Consider the following 20,532-nt stretch of genomic DNA (forward strand, 5'->3'; position numbering starts at 1 on the left):
AAGCTTAAAACAGCATATTTGTCACTTTTTTTTTTCTTTCTGGTGACCTTTTAAGCACTAGGGAAAATTACTCTATATGTACTAAACCCTTTAATCATTATACATACATTTCACAATAGTGCTTTATATAGAGGTACCATTTAATTAAATTTTAAAAATGTACATTGTACATACTGCTGTTCATTTAATTACTCAAAAATTTAAACATTAAAAAAAACTCCTATCTCTAGCTACAGCAACCATGTAAAGCAACTGTAATTCATATTAAAAATTATTTTTATAAGTGAAATTTCAAAAATAAATAATTACGCTCTCTTAGCTTCCAGCTTTTAAATTCACATAAATTGTTACATGAAATACATCTCTTTAATAAATAATAAAGGTATGTTGATGGTGAGGTGTGACAGGGAAGGTTTTGAGAAAGAAGATGTAAGCTTACATCTCACCTCTATTTTGGATCAGCTGTGTGACCTTGAGGTCACTGAGTAGCTCTAATTTAAACCTAGTATCTCATCATGTGTAAAATAAGATACTTCACACCGTGTGACTGTGAGGGCCATATTAGCAAACATTTGTGCATGTGCTCTGAAATCTATAAAAATGAACAATAACAGGACTTCTAGTTCAAAAGTATATTTTGTGTTTTCTAGAAATAGTGAACAAGTTTCAAATTCTTACAATACACCAAAAAGAAACCAAATTTTTAAAATAGGCTTAAATATCAACATTAGCAACACATTATTTTAAATTACTGTGCTTTCTACATTGGGCATGGTGGCACATACCTGTAATCCCAGCTGCTCAGGAAGCTGAGGCAGGAGGATTACAAGTTTGAGGCCATCCAGGGCAGATTGGTGAGATACTGTCTTAAAAGAAAGACACACACAAAAAAAGTACTCAGATATGGATGCCTCTGTGGTGAAGCATTTGCCTAATATGCTTGAGGTCCAGGTTTAATCCCCAACTCTGCAAAAAAAAAAAGTTATTTTTACATGTCCTTTCTAGAAACAGAAACACTACTGCACCTGCTATGAAATGGATTTTAAAATGACCAAGAATAATTGCCAATTTAGTCTCATTTTTATTCTTATCACTTTTAATATAATTATCATGTCTTTAAAAACAACCAGGTCTTTTCACTTCTGCCCTCTCTACACTATGACCTGTCATGGTGACCTGGCATGGGTATCAGGTTAGCAGTCCTAGGACAACATATGAACTTCAACATTTACAACTTCAACATTCACCAAGAATAACTCAGCTCCTCCTCAAAGTAACAGCTTTCTCAACTCTACCAAAGAGAATACAATATCTACCACAGAGGGGTCTTTGTGGGTCATCAATGCTGTGTAGTCAGTCCTGGTATGTAATGAGGCTCTTGGTAAGTGGTGTATATTCCTGTAGTTCTGGCCAGAAATCTCTCACCCTACTTTGTGATGAAGGCAACTTGGTGACCTTGTAGATTCTGCAGTTCAGTAAGAATCCAGGCAGGAATCAAGAGGAAGGTGTCCTCACCTTTCAAGTAATCCTGTTGGAGCCCTCCACATCTGGCTTTGGCATTCTAGTGAAGCAGGACCTGGGTGGGGCAGCCCTGCCCTCAAGGCCAAAAAATCATTTTGTCTCTCTCCTCCTTGCTCCTTCTTCTCACATTGATAGGGTAGTAGAGAAGCAGAATTGGGGGTGCCTGTTGGTATAGGACTGCTCTAATAAAGCATGCTATCATCATAATAAAAATGAGTACTAGGATCATTTGAAACCATTTATATCAGAAAGATTTAGAATGGGAATTTGGGCTGGTCACAAAGAATGAATAAAATTCTCCAGGCTGTCAGAAATGAGGAGAAAGATTCCTTAACAAAGACATTAAATAGCATGTCCAAACCTCAGAGGAATGGAATGCATGAATGGTCAGGTCATTGTGCTGAAGCCTGTTGAGAGCGGGTGAAAATTGTCAGTGAGTGTCTTATTGCACCATCCCAAAGACTGGGTTTTATCTTCTATTCAGTTAGGACCTAGTGAAGTCTTCAGCAAGGAAATAACATTCAGATTTGTGTTTGGGGAAGATCAATTTAACATTTATGAGGAGTGAAAAATAGCTCCGTAGCCTTTGGAACAGTTTAGGCAAGGAGTGTGAGACTGAACTCAGGTGATGTAAGTTAGGAAAGGGAACTAGAAAGTGGAGCCAGCACATCTTAATAAATGAATATGAGGGGTAAGGAGAAGAGAGGACCTGGGGATTATTCCTAGTTTCTTGTCTAGTTTGACTAATTGGATAGTGAAAAAGACTAAACACAATAAAATATTATTTCAATTTAAAAATGCTTGAAACAATTATACCAGAAGATAAAATAAAACAGTCACATGTTTTCACTTAGTTGCCATAAATGTCTGTATTTAAAGAGATAGATTTCGTTTATGTATTGTGAAATAAAGGGCAAATAACTATATTCCCATATACTTAAAATCACCTTGAAGCTGGAGGCAGTGTTGCATCCTGTAATACCAGCAACTTGGAAGCTGAGGCAGGAGGATCCCAAGTTCACAAGTTCAAGACCAGTCTGGACAACTTAGTCAGAACCTGTCTCAAAATAAAATTTTTAAAAAGCCAGGGATGTAGCTCAGTGCTAGAGCAACACTGGGTTCAATCCCTAGTACCACCACCACACACACACACACACACACACACACAAAAAAAAAAAAAATCACTTTGAATGTGTAAGAGCTACTAATGCTAGGTCATCTTACAAGCCATAATACTCTTCCAAATTGGGGGATAATTCTCAGAAACATTATATTATGCCTGATGATGTTCTCAACAAAACAGATTATAATTTCTCCTTAGCTTACATGACAGATGCATTCATAGAAAATTCTCTATATGTTTTGGGCTGGGGTTGTGGCTCAGTGGTAGAGCGCTCACCTAGCACATGTGAGGCCCTGGGTTCTATCCTCAGCACCACATATAAATACATAAGTAAAATAAAGGTAAAAAAATGTTAAAGAAAAAGAAAATTCTCTATATGATTAAATGGTACAAACTTACTTTGTGTTCACAGGTACAATTGTTACAGCCTTGGCTCAGGAATTTGTAAGCAGCTTTTCTCCACCTACATATGTGGCCCGTGGGAATATTTAAATGAAAGGACCAGATTACAGGACAAATCTTTGTGTGAGACTGTCTTGTGCAACACCTTAAGATGTTCAGCATCCCTGCCTCTGTGTGCCACTGTAATTCCTGATTCATTGTGACACCCTAATCATTGAAATGATTAAAAATCTTCCTTGCAAATTCCCAACCATTCCCAAGAGATAATGTTACTCTAACCCCATTGAGAACTAGCATGCTTGAGGAACATTCCTCTTTTCTCAACTAAGATAGGGATCATTTCAAATCAGAAATTTTTAAAAATCAACTTACTTAAAAGGAACTTTGCTCCTCCTGAGAAATTCTTTTCAGTGTGATTCAGCTCGTGTAATACATACTAATACCCAATCAGTAAGGATGAGAAGGAGAAAGAGAATGTCATATCCACTCTAGTTTTTAGGAAAAATCTCCTCTGTGTCTGAGCGTTTGTGTGACCTTCATCGATTCATGAACTGTCATAGACATTTCTCCTTACCTGTAAGTCGAGTTGGAGGTGAGATGTGAAGAATGGCCACATCTTTAATGGGTGAGTCTTACCCACAGGTTTGTTGGATCCAGTGTTGTGCTGGAGCTGGTTCATATCACCTTGTGAGAGCCAATCTAAATTTTCAGGAATTTTGTGAGCCAACTGACAATATGTTGGAAACTTGAAATTGACTATGGCGATAATATTTAAACCATAGAAATTGGCAAACATTAAAAATCAGGATCTTCCCACAATCTAGAGTCAGTTATTAAACATTTACCAGTACTCAGCTGATTGAAGCTTTCGTCATCCTGAAGAAAAAGGGAGAGGTGGTCACTGAAAGGAATTTTACAAACACCCATCATCCTCCATGTCCCCTCTGGCTTCGCGGACTGCACACAACAAACTTAATGCTTGTAATAATGCCAACATTGTTGGTAGTGGACATGCTGATGCTCTTCTTCTGATTCACCCATGCAAATATTTCATTGGTGGAGTTGTCCCTGTGTTTGGCATTGATAGAGACAGCTAAATTGGCTCACCTTAAATAGTCAGTTCTAGAAAATTCCAGCACCTCCTTCTGTCGAGGAATGCAATTCAGTCCTCTAATCACTGTAACTATGTTTTTCTCAGATTCAACTTGGACATAAACTCAGATTTGCTCACTCTTCAATCAATCTGCTACCTCTGCAAATCCAAGCCTGGGGGAAAACCCACCACAACCCCAAAAAGCAACCAAAAACTCACAAATCCCTTAGCCTCAGCTTCTGGCCAAAAGGAGCTGAGAGTTTGTCAGCTTCAAGTCCCTAGAGGCTACAGAAGTCAGTCAAATCTGCCGACTCAACACATTTTGCTTTAACTCAGAAGGATGCCAACTGAAGGTGAATGGTAAGAGAGATTTCCAGGGACTGGGAAAACTAAGGAGAAGGCAGAAGAAGGGAATATATAGTAATAGTAGCAATTTCTACTTCAAACAATCTGACAGCACTTTTTCTAGCTATTCTGTGTCCTTTATCCACCTTGACCTCTAAGTTAGGTATTATTTTGGCTACTTTACAAGTGGCAAAATTAGGATGGATAAATAAATCAGCTACTTCCAGGACTTTCAGAGAAATGAGAACTAAAAGCCTGGTCTCCTGATGTCTTTCACTCAACCATTTTTACTCTAGATACACAATTCCCATTTGGTAACATGAAGATAACATAACTAAAGGATCCCTGGAACCACATCTATGCTTACGTTTTTGTGCACATGAACTTATTTTTTTTTAAGTTCAAATAGTCAAACATCCATTTAGTTCAATAGAATTCCAGCATTTAAAAAATCAATACAATCTACAATAACTCCATACGCTAATTGCTCTTTTTATCTTCTTTCTTTTCCTTTTTAAAATAGCTTTCTTAAGGTATAATAGGCATACAATTAATACAGTGAATGTATAATATCATAAATTTTAATATATGTATATACCAGGAAACCATTACTACATTCAAGAGAGTGACCATATCTTCAACTCCAAAATTTCCTCATGCCCTTTGTGACCCCTTTCACTCCCACCCAACCTTCAGGCAACCATGCTTCTTTGAAAAAAGACAAGCACTCATTTTCTATTTTTTTTAGAGTTTTCCTTTATTTTATTTTATTTTTATGCAAATTTTTTTTACATATTTTTACATATAAACTTTTACATATATACATTTTTTAAATATATACATTTTTTACTTATATATGACAGCAGAATGCATTACAATTCTTATTACACATATAGAGCACAATTTTTCATATCTCTGATTGTATATATAGTATATTCACACCAATTCGTATCTTCATACCTGTACTTTGGATAGAATGATCATCACATTCCACCATCATTAATTACTCCATGCTCCCTGCCTTCCCCTCCAACCCCTCTGCCCCATCTAGAGTTCATCTACTCCTCCCATGTTCCTGCTCCCTATCCCACTATGAATCAGCCTCCTTATATCAAAGAAAACATTCGGCATTTGGTTTTTGGGATTGGCTAATTTCACTTAGCATCACCTTCAAGCTCTCATTTTTAAAACTTCATAAAAATGAACTCATATAATATGTACTCTATGTCCAGCCTCTTCCGCTCAGCATAATGATTTTGAAATATATCCATGTTGTTGCATCTACCAACAGTGCCCTCTGTTTTATTGCTGAATACCATTTCATGAATATGCCACAATTTGTTTATCCATTCATCTATTAATAGATATTTGGATTTTTTTCCAGTTCAGGGGTATCATAAATAATGCCTATGAACACTCATATAAAAATCTTAGACTGAACATATAATTTCTTTTGGGTTCATAACTCAAAGTGGAATGTCAAGATCATATGATAAGGTGTGCTTGACTTTTTAAGAAACTGCCATACTTTTCCAGACCAGGTGTACTATTTTAAATTCCCAGTTTCATAGTATGAGAATCTGTTCTTTCACATCCTGGCCAATATTTGATACCCTGATCTTTTCAACTGTAGCCATTCTAATGTACTTGTACTGGTACTTCATTATAGTTTTAATTTGGATTTCATGCATTTAACTTGAATTTTTTTTACTTTTAACCAATACATTGAAATTGTACATTTTTAGGGGGTGTGTGATGTTTCAACACATGTATACATTGAGTGATATTCCAATCAGAGTAAGCATATTTATTTCCTCAAACATTCATCACTTCTTTATGATGAAAACATTCAAATCCTTTCTTCTAGCTTTTTAAAATATATCTAGTACAGTATCATTATCTATAGTCATGTTATTATGCAACAGAACTCCAGGACTTCTTTCTCTTCTCTAAGTATTCCCTTTCCTTCCCCTCCCCCTGCTCCCCCAGCCTCTGGTAACCACCACTCTACTCTCAACTTCTATGAGATCAACTTTTTATATTCCACACACACAAGTGAGATTATGTGTTATTTGTCTTTCTGTGCCTGGCTTATTTCACTTAACACTTATTTCACCTCCAGGACTTGGGGTGTAGCTTAGGGCACAGTAAATGCTTAGCATGTGTGAGGCTCTGAGTTCAGTACCACAACAACAACAACAAAAAAAAACAGTGACATCAACTTCTATTCTTGTTATTACAAATGACACAATTTCATTCTTTTTATGGCTGAAGAGTGTTCCGTTATATATATGTACTACATCTTCTTTATCCATTTGTTAGTTGATAAGACACTTAGGTTGATTCCATTTCTTGGCTATTTTGAATAGTGCTCCAATGAACATGGAAGTGCAGATTTCTCTTCTACGTGCTGATTTCCTTTCCTTTGGATATACACCAGGTAGTGAAATTGTTGGATCATAATGTGTCTTATTTTTAATTTTTAAAAGGAACTTCACTCAGTTTTCTATAAGCTAGATTAATTTCTACTCCCACCAACACTGTGTAAGAGTTCCCTTTTCTCCACATCTTCTCCAGCACTCTTGATTATAATCATTTTAAATCGAGTGGGACGATATCTTATTGTGGTTGTAACTTGCATTTACCTGATGATTGGTGATATTAGCATTTTTTTATATATTTGTTGTCCATTTGTATATCTTCTTTTGAGAAATGCCTACTTGGGTCTGTTCATTTTTAAATCAGATTGTTTGGTTTGGTTTGCCATTGAATTGTTTGAATACCTTACATAGTCTAGATATTAAACCTAGAATGATGATGTTACGCATCTGTTCATGAGCTTATTTGCCATCGATATGTCTTTTTCAGTGAAGTCCTTTTAAACCTGCTACCCATTTTTTCTTGCACTATTTTCATGTTGTATTTACATTGTGGATATGCATCCTTTAATAGATATGTGCTTTGCAAATGTTTCCTCCCTAGCCTGTGGCTTGTCGTTTCATTCTTTTAACAATGTCCTTTGGAGAGGACCAGTTTTAATATTGATGATGTCTAATTTATGAATAATTTATAGATCATGATTTTGGTGTCATACCTATGAAGTAGTCCACTAACCAAGGTCACAATGATTTTTACTTTTCTTCTTCTAGAAATGTCATAGTTTTATATTTAGATTTGTGATTCAAGTTAACTTTGAATTAATTTTTGTATGTGGTTCAAGGCTTAATATTTGTTTGTTGTTTTGCATGTAAATATACAATTGTTCTAGCACCATTTCCTGAGTTGACTCTGAATCTTTGTCCAAATCCACGTATACATAAGCATATTTCTGTCCTCTATTCTGTTTTATGGATTCATTTATTTATCCTGATGCCTTTACATCATCTTATTCAGCTTGGGTTGCTCTAGCAGAGTGCCATAGACTGGGTACCTTAGACCCTGGCCAAAAGAAAAGTGTGTCTTTCGGTGAAATCTTTTTCACGTTCTGTGTCTCTCTCCCTGTGGGCTAGTGAGATGAGGACAGCATCTAGGACAGTGCATTTTTAAGTATGGGTCCCTGACCAGCAGCACCAGTGTCATGGGAAACTTGTTAAGAATGAAAATTGTTGGACCTCATCCCTTATTATTAAATCAGAAACTCCGGAGTTGGGGCCCAGCCCTCTGTGTTTTAAAAAGCCTTCCAAGTGCTGGGCGTAGGTAATGCCAGCAACTCAAGAGGCTGAGGCAGAGGATTTCAAGTTCAAAGCCAGCCTCAGCAACTTTAGTGAGGCCCTAAGCAACTTAGTAAAACCCTGTTTCAAAATTAAAAAAAAAAAAATTTAAAGGCTGGGGATGTGGCTCAGTGGATAAGCACCTCAAGGTTCAATCCCTGGTCCCAAAAAAGAAAAAAGTCCTCCAGGTGATTTTGATGCATGCTATGCTTGAATATAGTTGCCCTGGGGATGCAAATCATCAGTTTCAATCTAGTTGTCTGGCTATGCTTGGGAGGAGTCACCCATTCTCCCAGGACCATCTGCCCAACCCTACCCTCTACTGTGTTGGAAAGATAAACTCTTTGTTTGAGATTTTGTAACTTTTGCTTCTTTGATGCACCACCTTAACCTATCCCCATGGTGCCTCTACTATACTGACCTCCAGTCAGAGAAGATTCTTTCAGATGACGTTTCTCAAAAATGCTATCAAGATTATCACTTCATGTTAACTTTTATTTGCTTACACTGAGGGTACATCATAAGAACTGGTAGTACCTTACCTATATAAACTTTGATATTTTTAAAAGTTGGGTAAGTAACAAAGTTACATAACATGCTATATTCAAAGTTATAAACTTATAAATTATCATATATGTTTTAATCAGCTTTTTCACCACTGTAACTAAAAGACCCAAACAGAACAACTGTAGAGGAGGAAAAGTTTATTTGGGGGCTCATGGTTTCAGAGGTCTCAGTACATAGACAGCAGACTCTATTCTTTGGGGCTCAAGGTAAGAGAGGACATCATGGTAGAAGAGTGTGGTGGAGGGAAGCAACTCACATTATGATCAGAAAGCAGAGAGAGGGAGAGATCTCCATTGCCGGACTCGAATATATACCCCAAAGCCACACCTCCAATGCCCTATCTCCTCCAGCCACACCCACCTGCCACCCAATAATTCCATTAAGTGATTAACTCACGATTGGGTTAAAGTTCTCATAACCCAATCATTTTACCTCTAACCCTTCTTTCATTTTTCTCACACATGAATTTTGGGGGGATTCCTCATATCCAAACCATAACAATATATGTCAGTCTTTAAAAATTATAAAACATATATTTTCTGCCATTTTTCCCTTTTTGCATAATTTTTTCTAGTTTTAAAGAAAAAATATGAAGTTTTTTTCCCCTCCAAACTATTCACTATCCATTCCATCATGTGAGTCCTTCAGTTGTCAGTAGCTGCAAGAATTACCCTAAAGACTTGTTCAAAGGAATTGAAAAGGAATGAGTAGCCCTAGCTGCTGCTGAAACTGAAAGAATGCTTTAAATAATATTCACAGTTGATTATTCCTCACACAGAAAAAAAATAATTATGACCCAGAAAAAAAATTTATATTTTATGGTCATGTACAGAGATAGATCTGTCTACATGACCTCATATATGGATGTATTTTACATGTGCACATGTGTGTTCAGTCTAATTACTCTTGGTGGAAATTTTTCAATAGCTCACCATGAAGGACATTTTATGATGCTTGAATGAGCCTGTCAAACTTGACTCGAGTTCTTCCTAGTGACAGGAAAACTCAAGTGTTCACAGCTCATTCAATATTCTACTTATTTGCTAAGTACCTACTCTGTATCAGGCAGCCTCCTCATTTCTGAGCAGTTGTAATTGTTAAAAAGTTGTAACTCTGGGGCTGGGGATGTGGCTCAGAGGTAGAGCACTCTCCTAGCATTCGTGAGGCACTGGGTTCGATCCTTAGCACTGCATAAATGTAAAATAAAGATATTGGGTCCACCTATAGCTAAAAATTTTTCTTAAAAGTTGTAACTTCTGTTAAATGAACCCCATCACCCGGTAAATAGCTTTATCGTGGTTTCATTGCAGATACAACGTGCACTGGGGTTATAGACATGATAGCCCTCAAGAAACTCACAGTGTCATTGGGGAAGAGACTGGGATTAATAAGAGCCAGGATGTGGATGTACAGAGCTGTAAGAAACAAAGAGGAAGCCTTGAGCTAACTCTGCTTAAGGGACTGTCAGAGAAGGCCTCAGAGAGAACATGGTATCAGAGATTCCTAAAGATGAAGAGAAATCAAGAGGAAGAACACTCCAGGCACCAGGAAACACATGGATACAAGCAGAGAAGCATTGAAAAACATGGCATAATTAGCTTCAAGTAGTTCAGTATGTCTAAAATAAAAAGTTGTGAGAAAGAAGCAAAGACTACTGAAAATCAGTGAGAAGCAGATTAACAAAAAAGATTTGTACACCACAATAAGGATTTCAGACTTAATTGTCCAGGCAGAGGGGAAGCAGCAAAGAACATTACATGAGGGAGTAACATGATTAGTTTTCTGATTTGAAAGATTTCTCTGACTGAAGTATGACCTCCAACTTACAATTGTTCAACTTAAGATTTTGTTTGACTTTATGATGGTGCAAAAGTGACATGCATTTAATAGAAGCCCTTGAACTTCAAATTTGGGTCTTTTCCCTGGCTATCAACATGCAGTATGATTCTCTTGCACAATATTGTGTTGTGCCAATGAGAGCAGCTCCCAGTCCGCCACACGATCACAAGGAGCAAGTACAATGTACTGTGTTACTAAATTATGATGCTTGGTCAGTGACATGTATTAAGTGCATTTCCAATTTACAATGGGTTTATCAGGAACCCCCATCTGAAGTTGAAGAGCATTGGTATAGAGAATGAATCAGAGAAAGGAGAAAACAAAAGAGAAAGGAAACGTGTGTGTAACATCTGTTAGTTTCATCCCCATCTTTTCTCCTATCCTCTCTGTTTCTTTCTCCTGAAATAGAAAATGTGGCTAAACTATGAAAGTAAAAGTGAGGATATTGCCAAGTGTGGTGGTGCATGACTATAACCCCAAACACTTGGGAGACTGAGGCAGGAGGATTGCAAGTTTGAGACCAGCCTCAGAAACTTACTGAGACCCTGTCCCAAAATAAAAATTAAAAAGAGACAGGTTCTGCTCAGTGGTTAAGCACCTCGGGGTTCAATTCCCAGTACCAAAGAGAGAGAGAGAGAGAGAGAACATAGATGAATCAAAAGATTTGAGAGATACAGAATACAATTTTCACGAGGTTCATGACATATTCAGTATGGAAAGTGAGGAAGAGAACTCTACTTTTGCTCTGTGGAGGGAAGACCCTGTGACAATCCTTCAGTCATTTGAGAATTATTATTGAATTTTTTCCCTCACCATTAAAAAAAATTTCTTAGGCCTCCTATTCTCCAGAGTTATTTAGGTATAGAGGGTACCTGATCTAAAATTTCTCATCAGTTTACTCCACACTTAGTAAATAGATAAATGCATTCCATTTCAGTCCATAGGTATTTACACCAGTTGAGAGATCTCTCTCACTGCTCAGTTGTCAAGAAAATACATTAATGCCTCTAATTCAAGAACAAAAATAAAATCACTCAGAAATAAAGTTTAACATTTCATATTTTTGGCACTTTAAATATTCCTCTATTTGTGCTATCCTAACATGAGCATATGACTTGCAAAGTGAAGTAGCCATAAATCAGGCTACTATAACACCCTCCTTACAGACATTTGTCAGGAAAAATAATTAGTATACTGGCGAAGAGAACACTAATAGAACATGCATTTCATTTCAGTTGGTCCTTATTCAACAACTGCAAAGAGTTCCAAAGAAATAGACAAAGAAAATTAGAATTATCATGATCCTCTCCCCAGCCCTAATGATGAAGCCCATTTCTTGAGGCTGGCAAAACTCCTGGACCTAATCCTTATTTTTTAACCTATTGATCCTTTTCCATCAGTGGCAGACTTGTTCTGCTGCAAGGGATGGGTTTCCAAATTGGCCTGAGCGAGGCGTGTGGGTTAGAAACAATATTGTCATTGGCCTAATTTTGGCAGGATTCATGGAAAGTCAGACAACTGTTATGTTTTGGAGTTGTGGATTAATAGTGCCCTCTGTTTTCCATTTTTGCTCCCAGCAACAGAATTACCAGATGGCCAAGAAGCCACTAAAACAGAAGTGAAGTCCCAATACAATGGAAAAAGACCAACCCAGTAAACTCTCTAACATCTATTTAGTGGCTTAAAATAGCAATCTGAATGATCTAAAGATGTAAGGAGGGAAAAATTTTAAAAAAGCAGAAACTAAGCCTAAATCCTTACATTCAAATACTTGGTCTTTTTAGAGAATAAATTTATCACAGATTTCAGCACCCTCAAAATATATCCCCTGACCTCCCAAATGCCAAACTGTATAGCCCCTGGACCACAAGTGCCTGAAGACTTCAAAGATTCTTCCCATCTTCAGAGACTCTCAGTCAGCAGACAGGGTGGAACTTAGGAGCAAATATTCATAAACATTTTGGTAGTGTTTCTCTTCCTGTAAGCAGCCTAGGTGATTTATGAAAATGGTCTACTACTTTCTTGACCTGAAAAACCCCACAAAATTAGGCAAATCAAGAGGTTCAAATCTTTGCATTCACTGCAAGAATACCAGTGAAACTGCGCAGGCCATCAAGGGTATGCATATCCAAAAAGCCACCAAGTACCTTTAAAGTAACTTTAAAGAAGCACTGTGTGCCATACAGGTGTTATAGGTGGAGTTGGAAGGGTGTCTAGGTTAAAAAGTGGGGATAGACACAGGAACAGTGGCCCAAAAAGAGTGCTGAATTTATGATGCACATGCTTAAAAATGCAGAGAGTAGTGCTGAACTTAAGGGTTTAGATGTCAATTCTCTGGTCATTGAACATATCCAGCTAAACAAACACCTAAGATGTGCCGCCATATTTACAATGTTCACAGTGGGATTAACCCATACATGAGTTCCTCCTGCCAAACTGAGATGATCCTCACTGAAAAGGAACAAATTGTTCCTAAACCAGAAGAGGAAGTTGCACAGAAGAAAAAGATATCCCAGAAGAAACTAAAGAAACAAAAACTTATGGCACAGGAGTAAATTTAGCATAAAATACATGCAATCAAAAGTAAAAAAAAATCTTTGTAGGTGATTGTGGTGGTGTTCACAAACCAGACTAGGGTCTATCTGTGGGAAGAATTTTAAGATGAGGTGCTGGATGTGGAACTGATCAGTTGTGTAGCATTTCAGTTTACACAGGTCCTCTGCACTCACTCCCAAGTTTCTTGTATGTCTCTTAGTGGATAAAGGTTACAGTACTGCTAGGGTTTGGATGTAAACCATTTTTGGAATCTTGGACTCTGATGTGGCAATGTCAACGTGGTGGAACCTTTAAGAGGTGGGGTGTAGTGCAAGGTAACCAGGTCAAAGGACTCCCCCCTCGTGAATGAATTAATGAATGACCTGGAGTATGTGAAGTCTCATGTGAGACAATTTGTTTTCCTGAGAGTAGGTTGTTACAGGGCAAAGATACCCTATGCACTAGGCCCTTCTGTATGTATCTAATTCTATTTTCAATTTCTTTGCTATGTTGTAAAACAAGCAGGAAAAAAAAAAAACCTCATCAGGATGCTGGCCCAGTGGCATTTGGACCTTCCAGCCATCAAAATCAAATACTTTATAAAGTATCCAGTCTTAGATATTTTGATACAGCAATATGAAACAGACTAGGACAAACACCTAATGAAGAAAAGACTTAAATTGAGAACCAGTCCTCTTTGGAATGAAGTCAGGAAACTACCAGGAGGAAAAAAAAAAAGAAACCTCCCTCTCTGATTATGTAAACATGAAGAACTAGTTGGGTACAATTACAAACCAGTTCCCTTCACCATTCATCCTAACCCTGGTTCATTCTCTAAGGCAAGTTCTTTCTCTGCTCCTGGAAGAAATTCTGAGTAGGTGAAATTGCTTTTTTCCAGGCATTCTCAAGTGAATAAAGTCACTTTGTCTGAACAAGAGTCATGTTAGAGCTAAAAGTCAAGTCAAGTTGTAGAGTTTAAAGTTAAAAATTTCCCTTTACGTCACTGGACACCCGTTCTCTCAAGTCTGGCTTTGCATTTTCAACCTTCTCTCAGTTCCTCTCTTGCTTCTCTCCTTCCTCCATCTCACTTAATCAGCTCCTCTCCCTCATGGAAGATTATAAGTGGAACCATAGGCTGGGGAGAAGAGGTAAGTTTACAGAGAGAAAGGTCTTGCCTGACCAACATTGATGCAATCTGACCCAGGTTCCCTCTGACTGATGTATAAAGTTGACTCTTGCTCATGAGATGCATCAAGAGTTCCTTGAAGTGCTCCTGCTATCACTGGAGACCTCTCACTTGCAGAACCTGGTGATTTTGCTTTCAGTTCCTCCCTCACTCCCTTACATCCACCATATCCCTGCAGCCTTCTCTGATGACATCTCCTCGCCCTCTCTGCCCACTGTAGGACCCAAACCAGTTAAAGGAAGCTTTCTCCTCATACATGGCCAAATTTTATCCATGGAAAAGACTCCGTGTCTTCCCTTTCCCATCAGCAAAACAGGCATCTCTGGCCAGAGTTCTAGCTTTTAGGTGCTTCAATCATTTGTCAGATATTAGTCTATGGTGTCCCTAACATCAGGGAACCATGTTAGAATTTTCAGTTTTTCCCATAGACCTATTTTCCCCAAACTGAGGTGAAAAAAAAGCCACCCCCTCATACCACCTCCAGAAGAGATATGTATGAGCAGCATATTAAAAACTCTCTCTAAAAAATCTTCTCTTTAATCTCCAACCAACATCTCTTTCTTACATTAGAGGCAAATGATCTGCAAAATCAGTTTATCTGCCATCTTCTCAAATTGGTATATGGTATATCTATTGTCTTGAGGCCTTACAAGAAACCAGGATTTGAAGAGACCCATTTTACAATTTGGTGGCTAAATTCCTGGTCATTTGGACTGCCACACTGAGTGGGTCAATGTATTCCCATTAGAGGATCTGAACATGCCATGCATTCAGTTGGCTCTTTGACATTTGAAGTCTGGGCAGTCCAGCAGGTCCCATTTGCCAAGGAGCAATTACTTCTGTAGTGATTAGGTCAGAAATCATGTCGCCTGTTTGAATCAAAAGCAGCTATCTGCACCAAAAAAAAAAAAAATCAGACCAGTACAGACACAGAAAAGTAAATAAACAACCTATGTTTCTTCCACCAAGAGCAGTACTGAATTGAATAGTAGTAGTTAAAGGTTCTGAGAGTATTAAAGATTACAAGCCAATAGTCATAAGAATGCCAAAGAGATTTGTTAATTTTTCCAATATTAGGAAACATAAACTGAAGTTATTGTTATTATAATAGAAAAAGAACAGTAAGATAGGAGAATAAGAGAAAGAATCCGAACTGGAAAGAAAAATCACAAAAATTTAGATATAACAAGGATTATAAAATCAACTGGTTAAATACCTTCATTTTAAATAAAATAGTAACAACAGTACCCCTGCCAATCTATTTTGAACATTTACTATGTCTTAAGAACTGTATATGTGTTATTTCATTTAATCGTCATATATGATTGTGGTATGTTATAGTCCTTGGGTCTTTACTCATTTCCTTCCTATGTTTACGTAACCTACTGTGCACAGTACTGGATAGAAGATATTTCCTCAGTCCATCAATGTTGGGCCTGATCATGTGACTTGCTTGGACCAATATGATGTTAGCACATGTAATAAATAGAGGTATTTGTTTTGGATTGTTCCCCTTTCATTTAACCTTGTTTTGTTTGTAATTTTTTATTTTTTTAAATTTTTTTTAAAGAGAGAGAGAATTTTTAATATTTATTTATTTTTTAGATTTCGGCAGACACAATATCTTTGTTTGTATGTGGTGCTGAGCATCGAACCCGGGCCGCATGCATGCCAGGCGAGCATGCTACCACTTGAGCCACATCCCCAGCCCTGTTTGTAACTTTTTAAATCGTGTAATTTGACTTTTCATCTTTCATTCTTGATATTGGTGCTGGCCCAAAGATCACAAGAAGTGTATAGAGCAGACCTAAATCCAACCTGACGTCTGGAGCCAAGAGTAACAAACCAATGAGCATCCTGAAGCAGGTATGTCCCAACAAAGTTGCAAGCCCATAAGCTAGGAAAACTAGTGCTTGTGGTAAACCACTGAGTTCTGGATATTTTGGCATACAATATTTTTTTTAACCAACAACTCATTAAAACAGAGACCAAGGAAAAGAGAAAAGAATTATTGCTCATCACTGGGACCAAATTAAATTTCAAAATATTGCCAGCTTTCCCATACTATTTGTCTCAATTGTTGAGACTTTTTTTTTAAAAGAGAGAGAAAGAGAGAATTTTTTAATATTTATTTTTAAGTTTTTGGTGGACACAACATATTTATTTTATTTTTTATGTGGTGCTGAGGATCGAACCCAGCGCCCCACGAGCACGTTACCGCTTGAGCCACATCCCCAGCCCCAATTGTTGAGACTCTTGTCACAAAAGAAAGTTAACAATTTTATTTGAAATGAGTTCTATAAAGAACTATAAAAATTCCTAATTACTCTTTTTGGTGTTTGCTTTGCCTGAAATATAAAAACCCAAATGGACATCTATATCTTGACTCAAGAAATATATTGGCTTTTGGATGGAAAAATTAAGCATATTGGCAAGGGTTTTTCATGCAAAATGGACCATCAACTCACAGGGCTAGAAGAATATAAAAAGCTTGGCCTTAACACCCATTGATGAGACACCATGGAGAAAAATAGAATACCTATTAGAAGGCATAAAAGATGACTTAAATAAATGAGACATACCATGTTCATGGATTGTACAAATACATATTTATCAAAACAATGTCAATTGTCTCCAACTTGTTCTACATGTTCAATTTAACTTCAATCCCAGTTCAATAGTATTGTATGGGACATTAATAGCTAATTTTTTAAAAATTGCATGTACATTAATAAATGGATAGAGGCATAGATATGTAACAGCAATGTAATAAAATATTAATTATAGAATTGATGCAATGAGTTTGAAAACAATATGGCTTTACCCAATAAAATGAATTATACATATGCTTTGTGACCAAGAAAACCCATTTCCAAGCATACATGCTAGAAAAACTTTTTTTCTTTTTTTTTTTTTTTTTTTTTTGGGGGGGGGGGTACTGGGTATTGAACCCAGGAAGGTTTATCTCTGAAGTACATTACTAGCCCTTTTTAATTTTTATTTTGACACAGAATCTTGCTAAATTACCCAAGCCAGCCTCAACCTTCAAGTCCTCCTGCTTCAGCCTCAAGAGGATCTTGGATTACAGGTGTGCACCATTCTGCCTGGCTTAGAAAAACTCTTATTTGTGACATGTGACATATGAATTTCACAGCTGAATTGTTTGAAATAATAAAAATGTAAAAAAAAAAAAAAAAGTCAAATCAGTCAGGTGCAGTAGTGCACACCTGTAATCTCAGCAGCTCAGGAGGCTGAGACAGGAGGATTGCAAATTCAAAGCCAGCCTCAGTCAGCAACGGCGAGGCTCTAAGCAACTCAGTGAGACTCTCTCTTTAAACAAAATACAAAATAGGGCTAGGGATGTGGCTCAATGGTTGAGTGCCCCTGAGTTCAATCCTCAGTACAAAAAAAAGTCAAATCAAAAACAACACCAATGTCTACTACAGTAGAAGAGATAAAATTGTCATTTATATACAATCATGTATAACAAGGAGAATGTGTTCTGAGAACTGCATATTTAGGCTTGCTTTTTTTTTTTTTTTTTTTTTTTTTGTGGTGCTGGGGATTAAACCCAGGGCCTTGTACATGCAAGGCAAGCACTCTACCAACTGAGCTATATCCCCTGCCCTCTAGTTTAGATTATATAGATGTATATATACACATTCTCTGTGTGTGTGTATGTGTGTGTGTGTGTGAGAGAGAGTGTGTGTAAGGAGAAAGAGAGAGAGAGAGAGAGAGAGAGAGAGAGAGAGAGAGAGAGAAATACACACATTGCTCCATAGGATCATAGGGTCATAAGGAACAAAATACTTTCTTTCTTTCTTTTTTTTTTTTTTTTTTTTTTGGTACTGGGGATTGAACCCAGGGGCATTTTACTACTGAACTTCATCCCTAGTCCTTTTCATGATTTATTTTGAGACAGAATCTCACTAAATTGCTGAGGCTGACCTCAAACTTGGGATCCCCCTTCCTCAGCTTCCACATTTGCTGGCATTACAGATGTGCACCACCATGCCCAGCACATTTCTAAATTTTTCATAAGTAGAAGTACACTCTAAAATAATATTTAGAAAAATATCATTGCAAATATATAAACCATGAACACAGTCATTTATTACCAATAATATATACTGTACATAATTACACGTGCTAAACTTCTACACAATTGGCAGTGGTAGGTTTGTTTACACCAGCCTCACCACAAACGTGCAGGTAGTGCATTGTGCTAGGACAGTATGCTAGCTACAGTGTCAGTAGGCAAAAGGAATCCTTCAGCTCTGTTATAATCTTAAGGGAACACAGTCACACATGCAGGCTGTCATTGAAAATTTATGCAATATATGATGGTAATTGAATACAATATAACTGGAATGTATGAACTATGATCCATATCTCTCAAGAAATGTAATGCCAACAATAAAGCAAAGCACAGAAAAATAGTGTGAGATAGAAAAATGTATGCCCTGTGCATAACAGATATATCACAATAAATCCCACTGTTATGTATAATTATAACACACCAATAAAATATGTACAGTGAAAACATGACTATAAATGTTCACAACAGATAAAATTGAATAATACATTATTTTAGTGATAGACAGAAATGTAAAAATTAAGTTAGACATTACTAACACAAGAATTATGAATTAAAGATTGAGGATGCAATTTGGAATGAGCATATAAGGAGATGTAGGAGTTGTGATAGTGATCAATTTCTTATACTTGTTGACTTGTATCTAAATGTTCATTTTATTAATATCATTGAAACTAGACCTATGCATATTATCTTAGATATGACGTAACTTACTCATTAAAAAAAATTTTAAGGCAACTACAGAACGATGTTGAAAAGCCAAATGTGGCAGTAAAAAAATATAAAGTCTATCAGAGTGGAAAGAAATGAGCTAATTCCTTTAGAAACCTTAATTTTTTAAAGCTCCTCAACCTTAAAAAGAAATAAGCCCCAAAAAGGTGGCACACTTAAGCTGTTCTGTAGTAAATTTGATAAACCTCCCCATAAAGTATAATGTAGAAGCTTAAAAACCACAAAAGATTTCATGGAGACTTGCTTATTACTCTCTCAAAGATGTACAAGTTATAAATGATGTCATCTGTCCAAGGAAACAAAACAAGGGAGTAGAAATTAGGACCAAATATCCCTTTCCCTCCCTCCCTCCCTTTCTGTCCTTCCTTCCTTCCTTCCTTCCTTCCTTCCTTCCTTCCTTCCTTCCTTCCTTCTCCTTCCCTCCCTTCCTTCTTCTTCTCTTTCATTTTCCTTCTCTCCCTCCTTCCTTCAATCCTTTCATCCTTCCTCTTTATTCTCAGAACACTTCCATTCTGCTCTCTATATTGGTTTTCTATTACTGCATAACAAATTACAAAAAGCTTAGCAGCTTAAAACAAAACAATTTATTTTTCCACAGTTTCCAAGGGTCAGGAGCCCAGGAACAGACTCACCAGATCAGGGTTTTACCAGGCTAGACACAAGGTGTTGGCCAGGGGTCTTATCTCACCTGAGACTCAGAGTGCTCATCCAAGCTCCTTCAGGTTGTTAGCAGAATTTAGTTCCTTGTGATTGTAGGACTAAGCTACAGTCTACAAACTGGCTGCTGGCTGAGGTTGCTCTCAGATCCTAGAGGCTGCCCTCAGGCCTGGCTACATGGTCCTCTTACAAGATGCCACTTGCTCCTTCCAAGCCAACAGGAGAGTCTCTCTCATGCTTCAGATTTTCTCACTTCATGTAAAGCCTTCAATTAGGTCAGGCCTCCTTTAATAGTCTCTCTTTAATAACACAAATCCAACTGCCTAGGGACCTTAATTACAGCCAGAAGCCACAAATTATTTTAAATGCCTTATGTATAGAGTGACAGGTGGCATCGAGTGGGAGAAAGCTAGAGAAATAAAGGCCATCACATAGGACTCTGTAAGGCACATATGGCATGTGGCCTTTATCCTAGCAACAGTTAGAAACCATGGGAAGATTGAAGGTTCTTAAGAACGATGACAAATGTTAGAACCAAATTTCGAATCTGCAATTTAGAACAATGACTCCAGGGGGCAGTAAGAAAGAGAAAGAAAAATGGAGCCGTTTACTGAAGCATCTACTTGTGGGCTGAAAAGAGAGACTGTGATAAAATGACTCTAGCTGCCACCCATCCAATATGCTGTCATGTTCTCAGAAATTTTTTAATTTGAAAAACATTACTGA

General features: G+C 37.3%; 1 pseudogene; it reads right to left on the bottom strand.

Moving 5' to 3' along the window:
- LOC114091624 (heat shock protein HSP 90-beta-like) overlaps positions 1 to 14,579 on the bottom strand; it is a 116,109-nt pseudogene extending 101,530 nt beyond the window's left edge.
- Between the last annotated feature and the right edge of the window lie 5,953 nt (positions 14,580 to 20,532).

Source organism: Marmota flaviventris, chromosome 3 (assembly GCF_047511675.1).
Source record: "Marmota flaviventris isolate mMarFla1 chromosome 3, mMarFla1.hap1, whole genome shotgun sequence".
In the NCBI taxonomy this organism is placed as follows: domain Eukaryota; kingdom Metazoa; phylum Chordata; class Mammalia; order Rodentia; family Sciuridae; genus Marmota; species Marmota flaviventris.